This window comes from Varanus komodoensis, unplaced genomic scaffold (genome assembly GCF_004798865.1).
Source record: "Varanus komodoensis strain SLA01 unplaced genomic scaffold, ASM479886v1 scaffold5, whole genome shotgun sequence".
Classification (NCBI taxonomy): Eukaryota; Metazoa; Chordata; class Lepidosauria; order Squamata; family Varanidae; genus Varanus; species Varanus komodoensis.
Window position 1 is genome coordinate 45,803,243 of NW_025336087.1, and position 21,643 is coordinate 45,824,885.

The following is a 21,643-nucleotide window of genomic DNA, read 5'->3' on the forward strand; positions in this document are numbered from 1 at the left end:
CTGCCTGCCAGGCGCACGCATCCGGCATGTGATGGACAGAGTGGAGCGTCTTGTTCGCTCCGGGGGTCCCCAGCCACTCCTGGTGATCCATGTGGGCACAAACAATGTGGCCAGGCAGGGTGTGGTTGGGACCACCAGGGACTTTGAGGCCTTGGGGAAGAAACTCAGGGAGCTGAAGGCCCAAGTGGCCTTCTCGTCAATCTTACCTGTCCTGGGATTTGGGCCAGGAAGGGACAGGAGGGCCTCCAAGGTGAACGACTGGCTTAGGGTGTGGTGCCAGAAGGAATGCTTCGGGTTCCTCGACCACGGCACTTGTTTTCTTGTCAATGGACTTCTGGCAAGGGACGGGTTACACCTCACGAGGATGGGGAAAAGGTCCTCTGGAGATGCTCTAGCGAGCTTCGTCTGGAAGACTTTAAACTGAGGCGGGGGGGGGTTCAGGCCCCCCAGGAACGTGTCTGCACTGGACAAGTGTGGGGGGAGGATCAGGGCTCTGGGAGCAGGGTTTTAGAGGTACTGCAGGGACTGACAGGACTCCTACAGAGAGGGGCCAGGTATCAGGGAGGATGGAAGGAAGGAGGAGGCTGAGAACTCCAAGGAAAGGAAGCAGTGGGAAGGAGTTGAGGTGCATGTACACCAATGCTAGGAGCATGGGTAATAAGCAGGAAGAGCCTAAAGCTCTCCTGGGAATAGGAGGGTATGACCTGGTGGGAATCACAGAAACTTGGGGGGGGATGAAAGGCAAGTCTAGAATGTGAACATAGAAGGGTATCACCTCTTTAGAAAGGACAGGAAGGGAAAGAGAGGTGGGGGCGTGGCTTCATACGTCAGGGAAGGGATAGGATGCAGTGAAATAGAATGCAGCACAGATGAGGATTCGGCAAAGGCAGTCTGGGTGAAACTTAGGGGTTTTGACAGGGAAAGAGACCTGACAGTGGGGGTATGTTATCACCCTCCAGGTCAACTTGAGACCCTGGATGATGTCCTGACAGGCCAGATTGTAAGGATATCTCGGGGGAGAGACACAGTAATTATGGGAGATTTCAATCTCCTGGATATTACTTGGGAGACTCACTCAGCGGTGACAGCCAGGTCACCTCGCTTCCTAGAAGCTATAGAGGGAGGGTTTTTCACACAGAGGGTCCGAGAGGCGACGAGGGGGAGAAACATCCTTGACTTGGTCTTGACCAATAGGGAGGAGCTGATAGATGAAGTACAGATTAGGGGAGCTCTGGATGCGAGTGATCACTCCATCCTTTGCTTTGAGATCAGGGGACTGGGGATGTGCAGCAGGTCGAGCACTAGAAGCTGGGACTTCAAGAGGGCCAACTTTGGCCAACTGAAGGCCAGACTGGGGAAAGTCTCCTGGCATAGGTTACTGGAAGGTAAGCGAGTTGAGGAGGGGTAGATAGCACTCAAAAGGGAGGTTTTGGAGGCGCAAGCCTTGACGATACCTCTAGTCAGTAAGGTGGGGAGGCGGAGGAGAGTGCCGCCATGGATGCAAAAGGAGGTGGTTAGAGGGATTAGACGAAAGAGGAACCTCTGTAGGAAATGGGTACTGGGGGAAACAGACAAAAGGGTATACCAGGAGGAGGAGGCCCGTTGCAGGAGGATTCTTCGCAAGGCTAAGGCTGATTACGAGCTGAGACTTGCCAAGAATATCAAGAGCAATAAAAAGGGCTTCTTTCAGCATGTAAATAGGAAGAGGAAGGGGAGACAAGTGGTGGGACCACTAAATAAGGAGGAAGAAGATCCAGTGTCTGATATGAGGGAACAGGCACAGATGTTAAATGACTATTTTGCCTCTGTGTTCTCCCCAAAGCAGGACGGGGGATCTGCATAGGAGATTAGATGACGCTGGGGACTTAGGGGTACAGATTAGAGTCACCCCTCCTTGAAGTCGAGGGGCTCCTCAGGGCATTGGACATTACAAGGGCGCCAGGCCCTGATGGGTTACACCCGAGAGTACTTAGAGAGTTGGCAGGGGTTCTCTCACGCCCGCTGGCCTCCATTTTTGAGACCTCGTGGAGAACGGGTGAAGTTCCAGAGGACTGGAGGGTGGCATCAGTGGTCCCAATTTCCAAAAAGGGTAGTAGAAAGGACATGGGGAATTATAGACCGGTTAGCCTTACATCCATTGTAGGAAAAACAATGGAAAGGCTCATAATAGAGAGTGATCTAGTGATGCTAGATAGGGAAGGGAGGCTGACAGCCACACAACACGGCTTCCGCAAAAACAGGTCCTGCCAGACAAACCTTGTGGAATTCTATGACAAGGTTTTGCGATGGCTAGATGGAGGGGATGCAGTGGATGTGGTATACCTGGATTTCAGCAAGGCCTTTGACAAAGTACCCCACGATATCCTGGTAGAGAAACTGAGGAGTTTTGGGATACACCAAAGCACTGTCCGGTGGATTAGGGCATGGTTGACTGACCAAAAGCAGAAGGTAACCATTAATGGGGAATCATCGGGATGGCGGCCAGTGACAAGTGGGGTCCCCCAGGGCTCTGTCCTGGGGCCGATCCTGTTTAATCTTTTCATTAACGACATGGAAGAAGGGGTGAACAGTCTGCTGATCAAATTCGCAGACGACACTAAAACTGGAGCAGTGGCCACAACTGAGGCTCCTTTGTGGCCAAAAGATCTGGACAGACTATGGAAGTGGGCAGGAGACAACAGGATGGCGTTCAATGTGGATAAGTGCAAGGTCTTGCACTTGGGGCATAGGAATAGCTGTCATAAGTACAGGTTAGGTGATAAGTGGCTGGAGAGCAGCACTTGTGAAAGGGACCTCGGGGTACTGGTTGACTGCAGGCTAAACATGAGTCAGCAGTGTGATGTGGTGGTCAAGAGGGCAAACGCCACCCTTGGTTGCATAGCCAGAAGTGTGGCTTCTAGATCAAGAGAGGTATTACTACCACTCTACATGACTGTAGTGCGCCTGCAACTGGAGTATTGTGCTCAGTTTTGGGCCCCTCATTACAGAAAGGATATAGCCAGGTTAGAGTCAGTGCAGCGTAGGGCCACAAGGTTGGTGGCCAGTTTGCAGGGGATGCCGTATAAGGCGAGACTGAGGGAACTGGGTCTCTTCAGCCTGGAGAAGAGGAGACTCAGAGGGGATATGTTGGCAACATACAGGTATGTGAGGGGATGTCACATGGAGATGGGTAGAGACCTGTTCTCCCCTGCAGAGGAAGGCAGAACGCGCTCCAACGGAGCAAAGCTCAGGGAGCCAAGGTTCCATTTGGATGCCAGGAAGCACTTCCTGACAGTCGGGACCCCGAGGGTGTGGAATGGGCTTCCCCGGGAGGTGGTTGAGGCCCCATCGGTGCAGGTGTTCAAGGATAGGCTGGACGTCCACATGGTGGGCATGTCGTGAGCGAAGCCGGCTGGTGCCGGAGGTCAGACTAGATGGCCCGGGAGGACCCTTCTGACTCGCTCTGTTTTCTATGTTTCTAGGTTGGGCTGAGAGTCTGTGACTGGCCCAAAGTCACCCAGTTGGCTCCATGGCTGAGCGGGGACTAGAACCCAGGTCATCTGGGCCCCAGTCCCATGCTCTTAACTACTACACCACACTGGCATCACTGTCCTGACCAGGCATAAGTCACCCCAAGTGCACTGGGCCTTACTCCTAGGGATGCACCAAACTATCTGTTTCCAGTCCCTCTCATTTTGTGTGTTTTCTTTTATAATTCTATTCAGTCCTTTTTCTGCACTGAGTTGTTTTCTCTCTCACCACTCCATAGCTTCATTTTTAGATTCAAAAAAATCAATACAATGACTGTAGGCTAAAAATAGCTCCCAGAATGTAAGAAAAACAATCAAACACAACCAATGTACTTAGGATAAAGAATTAAACAAAACAGCAGCAGCAGCAGCAACAAAAACCAACCCTCCAAGCAGTAAATATTTTCTCTTAGTAGATCAGCAAAATTTTATAATGCTTGGGGTGGAGTGGGAGAGAAGTTTGGTCCTAAGATATATAGGATATACAACATACCACAAAAAGGGTACTTCATTCATGAAGTATAAGACACCTGCTGAACTTTTCCAATGGGTTGGAATTATTGCACTTGCTGCTGCTAAAAGAGGGTAAACTAACTTTTTGATTAGTATAAAAGGCAGGATTTTTGGGAAAATATCCAGAATTGCAAATATTGAAATCTCGTATCTTGTTTTGTTTGTTAATTTCTGTGGGCATTCTTTCCCATAGTGTCTTTACCAAAGGACATGACAACCACATATGGACAAGTTCATCATCCCACCCATACCCCACTATTTAATTACAATTGTTTTGAAGATATATTGTTCCTTCCTTGACAATGATGGAATACTTCAAAAACTATAATCTGAAATTGGAGTAAACAAAAATCTGCATGAAAACTAGCATTTTAGTATTTATTTATTATATTCTATACTGCTCCACATCCAAACGGATTCTAAAGTGGTGAGCAGTAAAAGATTAAAACAAACAAGTGAATAAAATCAATACTTTTAAACATTAACATGAACAAAGTAACATTAAGACCACTGCTGGTCAGCAAGAAAAGTATTCCTGGAATAAAACTGTCTTTAGCGGGTGCTGGAAATAGCACAGTGTTGGTGTGGTTGCCTGATGTCCTGAAGCAGGGAGTTCCATAGAAATGGGGCCACCACACTGAAGACTCTTCTCCCGGTGGACTCTAGTTGGGTCATGGGTACATGTGGAACCCCCAGGAGAGTGTTCTCTGATAACTTCAGTGACTGGGCAGGTTGGTAAGGAAGCAGGAGCCCACCCACCCCAGGTACCCTGGTCCAAGTTGTACACCTCTACCAAACTTTAAATCTAGCCCAATAACAAACCAGTAGCCAGCACATGCTAAAATGAGGTAGTTCCTGACAACACCAGCTTCCAGACCAGCCTTAAGGCATGCCTACATAGCATGCCTTGCAGTGATCTAGTTTGGGGTTACCTGTGCCTGTGTCACATTGGTCAAGCTATTCCTGTCCAGGAGAGACCTTAGCTACTGAATCAATCAGAAATGGCAAAAGGCACTCAAAGCCACTGCAGTCACTTGGGAATGTAGGGAAAGTGATGGATCTAGAGTAGCCACAGCTGATCGTTCAGGAGGACGGCAACCCCACCCAGAATAGCTAATAAACCTACATCCTGGATTCAGGAACGACTTGCCCACAGGGCTTCCATCTTGCCAGGATTCAACTTCATTTATTGTTTCTCATCCAGTCCATGAATGAGACCAGACACTGATCTAGGACTGACTCAGCCTTTCCTGGTTTAGTTGTCACATGGAGACAGAGCTTTGTGACATCACTGTACTGATGGCTCTTGGCTCCAAAGCCTAACAACCAAAGACCCAAACATGTCATACAGGTAAAGAATAGCTCAGTTGCTAGGGATTCAAGAAAGAGCTACCCCAATGTTACTCTCCAGAATTGATTCCACAGGTAAGACTGCAGCTATTGCAACACTGTACCTCCAATACACAGTCTTGATCCAGGAGGATACCATGGACAATGTTACCCAATGGCAATGAGAGCTTGAGTAAATATAGAGGATTGTCCCCCCTATGTCTTTCTTTTCTACCAAGGCTGATTCAGTCACATAACCAGGTTGGACTCCAGACTGAAATGGGTCCAGAAAATCATTGTCTTCCAAGAGCACCCACAGCTGCTGTTGTTCATCAAGCGTCTTCCCTTAAAAAAGTAGTATTTGCTACTGGACTGTAGTTATCAAATACTGTGGGGGCCAGAGTGGGTTTTTAAGTATGCACTTGGATGTGTATGCGAAAGGCATTTTGTTCACCAAGGAAGAGTGGACTGGTTCAGCTTAAATCTGAGCATGCAAATATTGACTGCCAGGCTCAGTACCAAGAGTATGTAAGGGTGGGCGCCTGCAGAGGGCTCACACAGCAGCCGGGCCCTGCTGGTAAGGGCCGTGTGGGTTGCTCCTTCCTAGTGCAATGGCAACCTGTCTTTCACCCTGGTGCAGTCAGCACTGCTGGTGAGGAGGAGGTAGAGGAGCAGTAGGAACCACTGCCTACTTGTCACTGGCTCTTGGCCCATCAAGCAAAGAGGGGTTAGCCATGATGGGAATGTGATGCAGAGCAATAGCCGCTGGTGACTTAGGAAGAAGGTAGGTTCACCCAGGGTCTCCTAAAGGTGTTTTGCCCTCCCAAATCTAGTGTCAGCACTGTTCCCATGTTCTTCAGACTGCTGGGGAATGTGACCGGCATGCTCAATGCCATCAAGGGGGTTGGGCCAGCTCTGCTTGCACCTTCAGAAATTTAGACTGAGAGCTCAAAGCAGCTATTCTGTCCTCAGTGGGAGAAAGCCAGTAGAGCTTGGTTAAAGAGATTCCACCACCACCATCATCATCATCATCATCACATCTGAGACAAGCTGGAAAGCACACACACCATTTTTTCTAACACACTGTGCTTGTGATAGCATGCAATAGTAGTAATAGGGGCAATCAATAGTAGGAATGGATAGTAGTAATAATGAGCTGCTGCAGATTCTCGTCATATAGTAATGGTTCAGTAACTGCAAAAAATGTTGAACAGCTGTACTCCAGCCATCCATGGCGTTGATCTAGACAAAGTTATCTACCCTACCTTTCATCCATTAACCACTGCTGATCAGCCACGGAAAATGTGGCATCAGCCCTTGGGCCAGCATAGGGATACTGGGTTGATCCAGTATTAGTTCTGTTCACCACAGGATCCTTTCTTTTTTCTTGTTCTTATGTGCTGTCCAGTTGTCTCTGAATGAATGCAGGCCCTCCAAAATGACCTATCCATGACATCCCTGTCTAGCTGTTCTAAAAACAAGGCTGGGGTTTTCTTTATGGTATCAATTCATCTCTTATTTAATCACCTTTTTCTTCTTCTACCTCCCTAGCATGACTGCCTGTTCCTGCAAGTCTTGCCTTCTCATGATGGGTACAAAGTATAGTCAGGATGTGGCTGGCCAGGTATGTACATAGTTACAGATCTTACTTTTCTAAAAACAGTTTTCCTTTAAAAATGTTTATCTGCATTAGAAACTCACTTTATTCCTGTAGTTACAACAATGGTATGATTTCAGTGAGTTTAAAAAGCAAAATGGCAGAGACATTTGTTTGTTCTTTTTTAATGGGGTTGGCACAAGGTTTTAAAAATTATTTTTGCTGAAACATATAAGGAATTTAGGAGAAAAGGGGGAAAAGAGAACTGCTAGCTGTATTCTTCAGAATGGAAGTAAGAAAATGGACATCTTAAGGGGGGGCATAAAACCATGTAATCCAAGATCTAAAATTAACCAGCTGCATCACTGTCGTCAGCCTTATTTTCCATGAATCTATGTCTTTGATTATTCTCCTAGCCCATCTGCCATTTAGCTGACCTCTTTTCCATGCCTCATCATATTTCTATTTCTGGTTCTATATTTGATTTGTATCCCTCCTTTCCACCAAAAAAAATGGCACTTTACCTCTTGTTCCTTCTCTCCATTCAACCTCTTCTCTCAGACTGCTCCATTCTCTCATCTGATACTTTTCTTACAGTCAGCTGTGTCTGTGTATTCCCCCTAGTGGTCGAAAGGCATAAGTGCAAAAGAAGATGGGAACAACTTCATGAATAAAGCCAGTTAGGAGTCTGTCGCTGCTAGTCTGTCCTTGTTGGTATCGGATCCTTTCCAGATAACGTCGACAACTTGAACTCCCAGGCAGCACCATTGATTACCACTGGCACTTCTGGCCGAACACTGGCTCTCAGGCAATATTGAATATTCTACCGTTGATTCACAGAATAAAGAATAACGTTTGGAGTTGAGAAAAAAGCTTGCCTCTTAAAAACTGTTTCTTATGATTACATTAGACAACCAAGTGCTTAGAAGTAGTGTTGCCAATTGACCAGAAAGCTGACCTAGGCCCGCTCTTGTGCTTTTAATAGCTGCTTGGTATGCAGGAATTAGCAAGTGAAGCTTTTCAGGGTATAGAAACAACTGCCTCCTCCTTTCTCTTATGAACAATTTTGCAAATGATCAAGGAATGCTTTACCATCTTCAGCAATTCTGTAAACCCTGCAGTCAGCTTCATCCCTTGTTGTGCTCATGTTTCTGTGGAAACTGTTGCCTTTCATAAGAGCAAGGGTGGAAAGAGACTCTGCATAATTGGGTGGTTATTGTTCTAGAATAATAGCTCATGAAAACAATGACCTGGTTAGTTTGAAACCATTGGACAAGAATGTCACCTTTCTCCTGCCTTTGTAGAGCAGCCATGTGTCCTCTTTTACAGAGGAGTCTTCTGTTTGAAGGGCTGCCAGAGGACCATCCACTGTCTCTCTCTTTTTCCCCCCGTTCATTCGTTTTTAGGATGCTCATGGTTGTTGCTGCTTTAATTCTCATATAATAGTGTTATGTGAATTTTATGATGAGTTGCATTGTTATACACGATGTTGGAAGGGTTCCTGCACTGAAAGGCAGCCAAGAAATATTTTAAATAAATAAATATTTGAAAATGTCCTCTACTTGAAGGGCTCTCCCACCCAGTTCTGGTCTGAAGATAAAGATCCATAAAAATGATTATCCATCCAGGATAACACCTGAACAGCAGATTAAATAGCAGGCACACAGGCCACCAGATCACTAATGTCCACACCACAATGAGATATGCTACATTTTTATTTAAAATATAGTGAATATTTTAAAATTTGCACCTATGAATGCAAATTAGTATTTGTAAATTTCATAAAAATCTCTGTCCTCTTTTGCGACGATGTGTCCTCACATATTTGGGTGTTTCATAAGTGGCCACACTACCAACATTCCTTCATTTATAGGATCATGCCCTCTACAATAAAGGGAAGCATAACTAACAGGTTCCAAGAGGAGGATGGGCAGAAGGTAGATCAAAATCTCCTGGTAGGTCTCTGGGTGATTTGCAGTAAATTGTCAAGATTTCCAATTCCCTCTTGCTTAACAGTGGCAAGAATAAAATGACTCTCCCCACTGAAATGATACAGCTAAAATTAAAGAAGTTTGGAGTAATCATCAGTGGATTTTGAAGTTCAAGGACAGTGGCCTCTGTTCAGTTCTGGTACTCAGAATGAACTCCCAGGATCACAAGTAATTTTAAGTACATGTCTTGGGACCCAAATCTTCTGATTGGTGGAATGCAAGGCTCTAGTAGAAAGCAAACTCTGAGGTCAACCTACCCACTAATGCAAGGCAGCTCTCCATCTGTGGTCCCGGGACCACTACTGGGTCTGACTGTCCCTCGGCATGTACAAACAAAATTGAGATGAGGTTAATTGATAATCCCTGTCTCAAAGTAGCCCAAAGAACTGTGGACATAATCCATCCAAAGTGCAGTATTTTTCCGTTTTTATTCAGTTGCAGCAATACTGATTTTCAATTGTATTGGTAGCTCTTAATCTGCTCTTGAGCAAACTTGTAAGATGGGCTCCTTTCAGCATTTGTTTTATAATGGCTTCATCTCTAAATGCTGATTCTGTGAACATCTGTTTCAATCACAGTTTCAAAACCATTATTTTCATGAGCCATACATATTTTAGATGGATTTACTGTTGACCTTTGTTGGGAAATTGAATGTTTTTGTTGTTGCTAACATTTCTATAATTGATAATGTTGTTACTGCCACCAGGGCACTTCTTCCAAATGAAATACTGCAAGTTGGCCAATCTTGTTTAAACATACTTAATCAGATAAATATTATTTAACATTTCTTGGCACTGAGACAAAAAGTGTGATTAATCCTTTCAGTTTTAGACACACATATTTCCTCACCATTCACACAAGATGCCTAACTAATCCTTATTTTTGTTATTTTGCCACTTGTCATTCTGCAATTGCTTTTAAACAGACAATGCAAGCAATCCAGAGTAAATTAGAAGCACTTAGGTCTGCTTAAATCAATGGAACTTGCGACATCATTTTATGCTTTATGTGGGGAGGAACAGATAGGGTCCCGCCCACAGTTCCAGCTGTTAGAGACATATGCTGCATAATGTCACATCAACTGCATTTTTATCCATTTCCTTGTGCTAAACTCCTTCTATGGAGAAACCCAGACTTCAAAATGGGAAAGAAAATGTTTTTGGGGAAGACTCAGATGACTAAGCTGATTTTTAATTTGGATCAACTAGTAGGTATTGATGATAAGTTTATGACATTCCTAGCTTTGAGTGTCAAATACATCAAATATTAGCTGAATGGCCATAGTTGCAATTACAACATTGGTTAGAACTTTGGTTTGGCCATGACACTTTTACAGCTTTAGTTTTCTGTCAGTATTGAAAACACTTATTGAGGCTCATCAGATATATCAACACACAATCCATGTTTATTCATGCTTCTTACTGGTGCCTAAATGCATGGTCGGAAGCAGGAATGGGTTAGGTAATTGGATTATCCCATTTTGCCTGATCATTGAATCCCTGCTTTAGCAGCTGTACTGAAGCTCTATACATCTATGCATTTACTCCTTATTCCAATAACACAGTTCGCACCCTGTGTTATTGGACATCACTATGGGCCTTTAATATCAGTTTGTTTAAGTTGGCTAACTAGACTACAACGGATGCTTCTTTTAACCATATGTTTTTGCAATAACATATAGTTCCTGCTTTTGGGAGGAGACTACTATATAAATAAACTTTCTATTGGAACACTTTTTGTCCCATATTCATTGCTTTACATGTCATCTTAAACTGTCTGCCTGCTACCTGGATGTTAACACACAGTCAGTGCAAATGGATACTCTGTATCCTTTTGACAGCTCAAAACTCATAATATAGGAAGGATGAATGTTCACCTCCTATAAAGCAAGGATTGAGAACTTAACAATGCTTTCAGCTTCTGAAGGGCTCCTATATAGATGCCACTTGTAAATGGATACTTGTATGAATGTCTGGTCAGCTTTTATTGACCAAAAACTGTATTTTAAAAACCATTATTTTATACATGCACACATCTATTTCATATGCATATGCTGAAACTAATGTATTTTAATTTATGTAGCAACAACTGTTTTTCTTTTTTTTTTGTTTTGATATGTTGAAATTTCAGGATAAAAGATTTAAACTATTTTATGCTAACTCAGGCATGAATATGGCTGTGGTCCTAAAGCTGCTCACCTGAGAATAAGCCTATTTCACTCAGCAGGAATAATATCTGAGTAAACATGCATTGGACTGTACTGTCAGACCAATGATACTGTACACTTCATAAGACTGAGAACTTAATTAAAATCTATTTTTTAGATTATCACTGGATTATTCTGGATTATACATGAAGAAATTGTGATTAATAATTAGCTAACTTTATATCCCTTTAGGGACTAAACTTAATGTGACGGTAGCAGATCCGTATGTTTACACTAGAGATGAGCTCACAGGTGCAATGCATGGGGATGACAACATGGGGAGACTGTGATTCTTCTAAAAGGTACTATTAATCTGCTGCATTTAACTTTGATTTTGTTGTAAGATTGGGATTTGATACTACACAAAGGGTCCTTTCCTACTTTTTTAGTATATAAATGCCATATGGCAGTGTCATGTAGCAGAATCACACACATACTCGAAGATTCTGGAAAAGGTGTTTTCTTCTGCTTTCACACAAACTACCACATACTGTCTTTCTCTTTAAAAAAAAATCTTGAAGCAAATTCTCTTTCAAATCAGAAGTGAAACTGGAAGCTCATACCATCATCTAAAGAACCCATAAGCACCCTTCAGTAGGGATAAGTGTACCCATACTGGCCTCATGTGGAAAAAATTCTGCCATTCTATGATTATTCAGTTTGGGATGGATCAATTTTGATAGGGTGGAGGAATATCCTACCCCCATCCCCTGTCCCCATCTTCAACTGCTTTGGTGAACTATTAACAGTGCTCTTTAGGAGAAGTCTGCATGGTTGCTGCCAGTTCCCCCAACATTTGTGGAAAACATTATCTCACCACATAGCTTTGCTCAGAGAAGCACTATGTGGAAACTCCCTTGAAACAAGCCTGCTTTTGTTCTCCTGACTGCTCCACAAATTCAAAACACTGCAGGACAGTCCAAAGGCCATCTAAACCTTCCCACAAATGGCACAAAATCCAAATATTCTGCTCACCTCTAGTATAAACCTTGGGATGCCACAATCACAGAGAAAATGCATGGAGTGGGTGTGATCTGGACAGCAAAAGGGACCCATGGACAGACTCAGCATCAAGGTCTGGCCCCTGCCAGGAACCCACAGCTCAGCAGGTCCACTGCCAAGTGCTCCTTGGATTTGCTCCTTCCCTGCACCGTTTCAACCTGCTTCTTGTCTCTGGCCCAGACAAGAGTGGCCATGAGGAGGTGCTGTACATGCCATACCTGCATGCTCAGTGACTCCCCATTGGTCCCCATGGGAGCCAATCACTGGTAGGCTCCCTACAGTTGCTTGTCCTGTTGTACAAAGCCAGTCAGTCATTTGCTTTGCAACCTAGTAGAAATCTCCTGAAAATGGCATTGGTCTCTGACCATCGTGTGCTAGTCCTAAGAGAGCTTTGCAAGCAGGTATGTATAATTGCTGCTGGACAGAGTTCTTTACTGTGAGAAGAAGAGTCACTTACATGTGTTAAAAGATCTCTAAACCACATCAAGTAATCTTGAGGACATGCTCTCAGCAGCCGACAGGTAAGTGTTTGACATCCCACCCCCTTCAGCTGACATCCTCAGAAATCAGAGAAAGTGTGAGCACGATAGTAATAAGTAATGGTGGCGGAAATCATTATCATTCATAGCAGCAGCGGCAGCAGCTTTACTTGCTTTCGTTTTAAAGATCACGAATTTTAGGGAAACATCTTGACATGGGACTGCCATTTTGACATTGAGAGCTCAGTCCCTCGCGTTTTCTTTTCTTGCCCTCAGGTGAACGTCAGTTGGCTCAAGTTGTTCCCAGGTTTTACTTACAACATTCATTATTGCTTCATTTCCACACTTAAGTGACAACAAAGCATGAAAATCACATTGTTATTTGTGTTTATGAAGGTTCGCGTTTGAAAATGTGTGAGAATCATTAAGTAAGCTTGTACAATGAAAGGTAATCTCCACCACCACCATCATTATCATCCTTATTTCTATACTCTCCACATTGTCAAAGTTCTCCAAGTAGTGTACAATTGACACTATACAATATAATAGACACAATACAATAAATACATAGAAAATAAAAACAGTAAAATATTAAAATCCACTAGAAATTTGAACAACTTGAATAGCTTCATGCAATATGGCCTGTTAAAAACAGCGGACAATATCCAGTCTGAAGGGGCTAATTGCAGTTGTTAAATGACTTGACTTAGAAGGCAGTCTTAGCCTAGCACCAAAATTATAGTAAAGCTGGCTCTAGAAGAACCGCCGTGAGGTGATCACTGCATTGTTTGGGGACTACCCCAGAGAAGACCCTTCTTGTTACCACCAGCTGACCCTCAACTGCAAATGGTATTCAGAGGAAGACCTCAGATTTTGATATCATTTTCCAGGTAGATTGTAACTGGGAGAGGCATCCCAGTCTGTTTAGCAAGGATAATATGTATATATAATAAGGGGTATTTGTGATCACCTGATTGCATATGTTATCATTTACTATAAATTGTGTGTCTTAAAAAAAAAAAAAAAACCAACACTGTTGCTGTACCATGAAGAGCCATGAAAAACAATGGGATAAGTTAGTATCAACTCTCAACCCTAACACAACAATTACTAGCACTTTAAAAAGTATTTGAGAGAGAGAGAGAGAGAGAGAACAGAATGAACTTCAAATAGTGATTATTGTTGTTAATAATTTTTGCATTTTCACTATGATGATTTGATTATCTTACATTCCAATGAAATACCAATTTTAAAAAATCCGCAGCTGACAAACATTAAAATACAGCTCAAAATTATCTATAGGACCAATAAAATCAATTTTATTTGGGGCTTTTTGGATCTCCTGGGATATGCATTCAGGGCACATCTATTCACAATTACCAAGAAGGGAAACCAAGTTTCATCAAAGCAGTCACTCATTAGACTCTCCACAAAGTCTGCTATGATTTGCCACATGCTCTTCCAAAGCTGTTTGCTAGATCTTTGTTAACCAAAGTGAAACTTTCAGTCAGCTTCCAATGTTGAGTAATTTCTGGATGGGCCATTGCTAACAGAAGTTTAACAAGTCCTTGTAGACTATCTTCTACCAACTTTGTCATAGATGCATAGTAGAGAAAGTAATGGGTCAGAACTAAGAGGCAGAGATACGATGTCTGAAATCGTTCCAGAAATCTGAGACCAGAACACATAATCCATGGAGCACTTTTTCCATATGTGAAATAGTTTTTCCTAGAAGACTTCTAATGAATAGTTGTTAATATTTGTTCCAGTAGCCATGGCCTGAAATTATGCGCTGTGGAAGGGTGTTTTCATATATCTGAAGAGGAACAAACAGAATGCAGTTAATATTTTTTTAAACAGAATAAATTCAGATCTGTGGCAAGATCTGAATTGAGTTGCAAAGTTCCACACATGTGTATAATTATCTCACTTTCCAGTTTCTCAGTGATGACACATGTTCCCTACTGTAACTCAGTATGATGCCTTGGGCTTGCCCTCTCCTCTCGTTGTCTCACCTCCTTCCTCCATGACCAATAGAAGGAGAGATGAAACATTCTCTCTCTGTTGTAAACCAACCCGTTTGTTATTACAACTGAAAAAGACAAAGTGTGGTTAGTTTAAACCCTGTGGTTTCAGATCCTGGCTTATTTCAACAAACCATAGTTTAACTGGAGTTCCAAGTTTGGACCAAATTATGTCCAGACTCTGGCTAGCTGGATACTCTGGGTAGTTTCTTAAAGGTTCCTTGTGTAATCTCTATTTTCACTATCTTTTTTCTCTGTGTGTCTTTCTTCCATTGCTGCTTCCCTCCTAATGCAGCTTTGCCAGGCTTTTTCCAGCAACTGCTGGAATTTCAGCCATGACTAATCTAAGTTTCATTGATTTCAATGGGTCTATCTAAGCACAAGCAAGTCTAGATCCAATCTATTCTGTATGGATGAACTCCCTTTGGATCTCAGCATCAAAGGAAGAAATATACGAACTAAAATTCTGGAAATGATGTTCATATGATCCATTATAGGTCATATTAGAAATCACTTATGTGTCAAGACTTGCAGGGGGCAAGACTGCAGGGATGTGGAGAGCATGAGGCAGCCCTGTTGCATGAGCAGAGGTTCCGCTGGTGACTGGAGGTTGGTTCAAGCCCAACATCAGTTAAAATGCTTAAGAGAATGAAACAGATTTTTGCCTGATATCAAAAGAGCAAGCAAACATGTCTAGGGAGGGCATTCCATAACTGGGAAGGAAGGCACCATGTAACTGATTTGTGATTCATCCAAATGACAATGGAATGCTGTTAAATTGCTAACAGGTTGTTCAAATAAAAAAGAAGTATTCCAATGCTGCTTGGACCAGTGTAAGATGTTTTTAGAACTCACCGGAATTATTTCCAACACGGATATACAAGGATAACATGAATATTTTGATTTTGTTTGAGTGTAAAATGTAAGGACAACAAACACCACTGAGAGCAATAATGTGGAAAAAAAAGTATTTGAATTTTAGAAATGAAAATGGATCCCATAAAGGCAATCTGTTTGATAACATCTGGCCAGGTTAATAAAATATGAATTTTTACAATATGAAAAGGATTCAAAGAAAACAAGCATATCTGTTTGAGGCATGCCTCCTCTATCAAAGCAAAAGGGCAAACTCTTTCCACAATCCGACATGCTTGCTGACTGAAACACCACTTTCTGCTGTTCCAAAATAAGGATGTGTCTCTTTCTGTGCAACAGAACAAACAGGCAAGACTCCTGATACCAGCAAGTGTGAAAGGTAGCTAGCTGTAACCTGCACAAACAGCTACTTGGGCGGACTCAGCCTTCCCCAACCTGGTACCACCTTCCATCTGTGTTGGATTGCATGCTAGGACTTATCCAATGCACTGGGAAGGCAACAGGTTGGGGAAGGCTGCTATAAGCTGGGAGTCAGATTTGTGGGCTTCTAAGCAACTAAGCCTCTTCATGGATCACTGCCTTGTCATGGCGAAGGGGCTTGCGTAGCTCAGTGAAGCTATGAGCTATGCCGTGCAGGGCCACCCAAGACGGACAGGTCATAGCAGACAGCTCTGACAAAACGTGATCCACTGGAGAAGAAAATGGCAACCCTCTCCAGTATCCTTGCCATGAAAACCCCATGGACAGTACCAAAAGGCAAAAAGATATGACGCTAGAAGATGAGCCCCTCAGGTCGGAAGGTGTCCAATATGCTACTGGGGATGAGCGGAGGGCTAGTACTAGTAGCGTCAGAAAGAATGAAGTGACTGGGTCAAAGCCGAAAGGACACTCGGTTGCAGATGTATCTGGTGGTGAGAGTCCAATGCTGTAAAGTTCTATACCCCATAGGAACCTGGAATGTAGGATCCATGAATCAAGGCAAGCTGGATGTGGTCAAACAAGAGATGACAAGACTGAATGTCGACATCTTAGGAATCAGTGAACTAAAATGGACAGGAATGAGTGAATTTAATTCAGATGACCATCAGGTATACTATTGCAGGCAAGAATCCCTCAGAAGAAATGGAGTAGCCTTCATAGTCAATAAAAGAATGGGAAAAGCAGTACTGGGATACAATCTCCAAAATGACAGAATGATCTCAGTTCGAATCCAAGGAAAACCATTCAACATCACAATAGTCCAAGTCCATGCCCCAATCACTGGTGCTGAAGAGGCTGAGGTTGACCCGTTCTATGAAGGCCTACAACACCTTCTAGAATTAACACCAAAAAATGATGTCCTTATCATCATGGGAGATTGGAATGCTAAAGTAGGAAGCCAAAAGATAACTGGAATAACAGGCAAGTTTGGCCTTGGAGTACAAAATGAAGCAGGGCACAGGCTGATAGAATTTTGTCAAGAGAATAGGATGGTCATAGCAAACACTCTTTTCCAACAACCCAAGAGACGACTCTACACACGGACATCACCAGATGGTCATCACAGAAATCAGATTGACTATGTGCTCTGCAGCCAGAGATGGAGAAGCTCTATACAGTCAGCAAAAACAAGATCAGGAGCTGACTGTGGCTCAGATCTTGAGCTTCTTGTTGCAAAATTTAGGCTTAAATTGAAGAAAGTAGGGAAAAGCACTAGGCCACACAGGTATGACCTAAATCATATTCCTGATGAATATACAGTAGAGGTGACAAATAGATTTAAGGAATTAGATCTGATACACAGAGTACCTGAAGAACTATGGACAGAGGTTCGCAACATTGTACAAGAGGTAGCAACTAAAACCATCCTAAAGAAAAAGAAATGCAAGAAAGCAAAATGGCTGTCTGAGGAAGCTTTAAAAATAGCTGAGGAAAGGAGGGAAGTGAAAGGCAAGGGAGAAAGAGAAAGATACACCCAACTGAATGCAGAATTCCAGAGGCTAGAAGTGATAAGAAGGCCTTCTTAAATGAACAGTGCAAAGGAATAGAAGAAAACAATAGAAAAGGGAGGACCAGAGATCTCTTCAAGAAAATTGGAGATATGAAAGGAATGTTTCATGCAAAGATGGACATGATAAAGGACCATAATGGCAGGGACCTAACAGAGGCAGAAAAGATTAAGAAGAGGTGGCAAAATTACATAGAAGAACTATACAAGAAAGAGCTTAACATCCCTGATAACCATGATGGGGTTGTCACTGACCTCGAGCCAGACAGCCTGGAATGTGAAGTCAAATGGGCCTTAGGAAGTCTGAGCAACAACAAAGCTAGTGGAGGCGACAGTATTCCAGCTGAGCTATTCAAAATCTTAAAAGACGATGTAGTAAAAGTGCTACACTCAATATGCCAGCAAATTTGGAAAACTCAATAGTGGCCACAGGATTGGAAAAGGTCAGTTTACATTCTGATCCCAAAGAAGGGCAATGCAAAGTTATGCTCAAAATCCTACAAGCTAGGCTCCAGCAGTATGTGGACCGAGAACTACCAGAAGTATAGGCAGGATTTCGAAGAGGCAGAGGAACTAGAGATCAAATTGCCAAAATATGCTGGATCATGAAGAAAGCTAGCGAGTTCCAGAAAAACATCTACTTCTGCTTCATTGACTATGCTAAAGCCTTTGATTGTGTGGATCACAACAAACTGTGACAAGTTCTTAAAGAGATGGGAGTACCAGACAATCTTATTTGTCTCTTGAGAAACCTATAAGTTGGTCAAGAAGCAACAGTGAGAACTGGACACGGAACCACTGATTGGTTCAAAATTGAGAAAGGAGTTCGGCAAGGCTGTATACTGTCGCCCTGCCTATTTAACTTATATGCAGAGCGCATCATGAGAAAGGCGGGGCTAGATGAATCACCAGTTGCAATTAAGATTGCTGGGAGAAATATCAACAACCTCAGATATGCAGATGATACCACTCTAATGGCAGACAGTGAAGAGGAACTAAAGAGCCTCTTGATGTGGGTGAAGGAGGAGAGCGCGAAAGTTGGCTTGAAACTCAGCATTAAGAAAACTAAGATCATGGCATCCGGTCCTCTCACTACCTGGCAAATAGATGGGGAAGAAATGGAGATAGGGGCAGATTTTATTTTCTTGGGCTCCAAGATCACCGCAAAAGGGGACTGCAGCCAAGAAATTATGCTATGGCAAATCTAGACAGCATACTAAGAAGCAGAGACATCACCCTGCCAACAAAAGTATGTATAGTCAAGGCTATGATTTTCCCAGTTGCAATGTATGGCTGTGAAAGCTGGATCATAAGGAAGGCTGAGCACTGAAGAACTGAGGCCTTTGAATTGTGGTGCTGGAGAAGACTCCTGTGAGTCCCTTGGACTGTAAGAAGATCAAACCGGTCAGTTCTAGAGGAGATCAACCCTGACTGCTCTTTAGAAGGCCAGATACTCAAGATGAAACTCAAATACTTTGGCCACCTAATGAGAAGGAAGGACTACCTGGAGAAGAGCCTAATGCTGGGAACAATAGATGGCAAAAGAAGAAGGGGACGGCAGAGAATGAAGTGGCTAGATGGAGTCACTGAAGCAGTCCGTGTGAGCTGAAGTGGACTCCGGGGGATGGTGGAGGACAGGAAGGCCTAGAGGAATGTTGTCCGTAGGGTCATGATGGGTCGGACACGACTTCGCAACTAACAACAACAACAAAGCAACTAAGACAGATTACAACAGGACCTCCCGTTACCACATTTTCAGTTAACCATGGCTGACCTCAGCCCAAAATAGATGTCACAAAGTGCCATAAAGTGCCAGACAAATTCATAAAGTACTTCTTGTAAGTGAAAATTCTTGATTTAATAGCATATTAAAATCATATGCTGATGTAAGAACAAATGAAATTGTGAAAAAGAAAATGTATGATACAGTGTTTGCTATTATCCACGGTTTCAGGCATCCATTGGGGCAATCAGCTCAGAGAGGAAATGGATGGAGCTGTTATTCACTTTAAATTCATGTTTTATTTTATTTATTATTTTATTAAAACATTTCTATGCCGCCCCTTGCCGAAGCCTCGGGGCGGCTCACAACATACTCCACTAGCTCTTTATTCAGATATGGGATCACTCTGAAAAGAAAGCCAATGCAATCCGTAAGACTCCAAAAAGTCTTCTCCTGTGCTAAGGCCTACAGGTGCTGCTTATGACACAAGAGGCTGAATATGAAATTGCATGGACCAGACTCAGGAATGGTATCAGAAGTAGGTTTTGTTAGACACCTGCCCAGGCCACACTCCTGTTGGGAACTACCACCAACTTTTTGAATTTCTTATTGCTCATCCTCCTCATGGCATTACTTATTCACCTGCCTTTTCCACGCATATAAGCCCTGACCAGGATTGTGTCCTTCAGTAGCCCTGGGTTCTACTTCTGGGCAGCTGCATAGCGTGAATAGGGTATGAGGAGAAGGTACCTACTGAGAACATCTTGCCTGAAGATACAGGCTCACCTAGAACTAGCATGGCCCAGTGTGCTGCCATTACTAGAAGCCTTCTCGATCAGCTCGACCATGGCCTCATAGCACAGCAGCTTTCACAGATGACATTCTTTTACGTAGGTAGTCCTATTTCTATCCCATCTTTTTTCCTTTCAAGGAACTTGAAGCAACCTACACTGTCCTCCTCTCAATCTGTTCATGCTACCACACACCACCACCTTCCTTTGCCTTTTGTAACCACAGTGGTAGTAACCAGATCACACACAAGTTCCCTTCTCCATTTAATTCTTGTGCTACTGCATATATAAGTCAAGGCAAAAGTGATGGAATGTAGATTTTCTTGAAGGAAATGAAAAACTAATCTGGTTAAATTGGAACTGAAGCGACACACTGCAAAACCCAGGTGAAAATACAATGCTCAGACCCATTTTGGATTGCTGTTTTAGATTTAAGATCTTAGTTGACAGTGGTAAGAAACCTGTTAGATAGTCGCATAATAGAGACTACAAAGGGAAATGTAGCAGAAAGGAGCAAAAAAAAGTAAGGTGATACTAAGTGTGAAACTGAAGGAAGGGGAAAGGAAAATAATCAGCACAGACCATTGTAGGGGATGGATTAGATGTTTAAGTGAATTTAGAAAGGTTGGCCATGGTGGTCTATGAGAAGTGCCCTTTTGTTTTGCATCACTGTGGGCTTTTTTTTTTAATTTCAAAGTCAGTTTGAAACTCTAGATGGGGAATGGGAAAGGCTTCACCTTTAAAAACAGAAACTCTGTAGAAATGTTGTGGTGTAGTGGCTAGAAAGTGAGGTTTGGTTGCAGGAAGCTTTTTCACCATTCAGCTCTGAAGCTCAGTGGACTGCTTTTAATATCTCTCAGGCCTTTTCTATTCAAGGGGTTGAATGCAACTTAAGGACTCCTGTGACTGAATCCTTTTCCTTAGAAATACAAAAAAGGAGGGCTGTGGAGAGAACATGACTGTAGAAAATGCGCAAATCAAGAAGGATGTGTTAGAACCCTCCCCCACAATTTTCTATGAGGTCAGAATGTAGTCGTTCTTCTGCTACATTCAGTTATGTGAGACTTTTCCTTCGATAAATAGAACTCAAACCAAGGTTTAGTTCAGAACTAAGATAACATAGGATTTTATGGCTCTGAACTATTGTAGAAGAGCAGGAGAGAAATATAATAAATTGAAAGATGAAGCACAGAGCCAGCAGACTATGAGAAAAGTAAAGGGCTGGTTCGCATAGGCATTTTCACCCATCTTTGGCCGTAGTGCCATGATGCCTTGCACATGGAAAAGACCATCCCATATTAAAACTGCCATGTCTAGGGATGTGTCAAAGGTCAGTGTGCAGGACTTGATTCCTGGTGAGTGCCATGTGAACACCGGGTGCACTCAGTGTTCAGGTATGCCAGCTCGTCAGGTACGCCAGCCAGGTAAGACCAGACTAGGGAAACCAGTGGCTTCCCACCACCAGAACAGAACACATTCTAGTCATGTCACTCAGTACAAGGGAGCAACTTACAGAAGGCTTGCCTGTTTCTGTAAAAACAGCCAACCCTTTCCACTCAAGACATGAGATATATCCACGTTGAAGAGCCTACAATAACAGGAACATGGGGTGTTAC